This window comes from Triticum dicoccoides, chromosome 4A (genome assembly GCF_002162155.2).
Source record: "Triticum dicoccoides isolate Atlit2015 ecotype Zavitan chromosome 4A, WEW_v2.0, whole genome shotgun sequence".
Taxonomy (NCBI): domain Eukaryota; kingdom Viridiplantae; phylum Streptophyta; class Magnoliopsida; order Poales; family Poaceae; genus Triticum; species Triticum dicoccoides.
Window position 1 is genome coordinate 34,579,725 of NC_041386.1, and position 1,000 is coordinate 34,580,724.

The window sequence follows — 1,000 nt, forward strand, 5'->3', positions numbered from 1 at the left end:
TTCTTCATTGTCCCACTGAGGACATTCAGAGATGTAGTGACTAGGTTTCTTGCACTTGTGGCACGTTCTCTTCTTGTAGTCACGGGAGAAAGCTTCATCATTTCTTGAGCTGGATCTTGAAGACTATCTGGAGCCTTTCTTCTTAGTGAACCTCTGGAACTTCTTCACTAGCATGGCAAGTTCCTTTCCAATGTCTTCAGGATCCTCAGAACTGCAGTCAGATTCTTCTTCAGATGAGGAAACAACCTTTGCCTTCAAAGCACGAGTTCGGCCATACTTGGGACCATAGATATCTCTTTTCTCAGATAACTAGAACTCATGTGTGTTGATCCTCTCAAGTATGTCGGACGGATCGATAGTCTTGAAGTTAGGGCATTCTTGAATCATCAGGGCCAAGGTGTCAAATGAGCTGTCGAGTGATCTTAAGAGTGTCTTGACGATTTCATGCTTGGTGATCTCAGTAGCCCCGAGTGCATGAAGCTCATTTGTGATGTCAGTGAGGCGATCAAACATCAGCTGAACATTCTCATCGTCATTTCTCTTGAAGCGGTTGAAGAGGTTGCGTAGAACACTGATCCTTGAGTCTCTCTGGGTTGAGACGCCTTCGTTTACCTTGGAGAGCCAGTCCCAGACTAGCTTCCCAGTTTCCAGAGCACTCACACGACTATACTGTCCTTTGGTCAGATGACCACAGATGATGTTCTTGGCAGTAGAATCCAGTTGAATGAACTTCTTGACATCAGCAGGGGTGACACCTTCACCGGCCTTGGGAACGCCATTCTTGACGACATACCAGAGGTCGACATCACTGGCTTCAAGATGCATGCGCATCTTATTTTCCAGTAGGGGTAATCAGTGCCATCGAAGACAGGGCACACAGCGGAGACTTTGATTATCCCTGTAGTCGACATAGCTAAAACTCCAGGTGGTTAAACCGAATCACACAAAACAAGGGAGCACCTTGCTCTGATACCAATTGAAAGTGCTAGTTATCGACTAG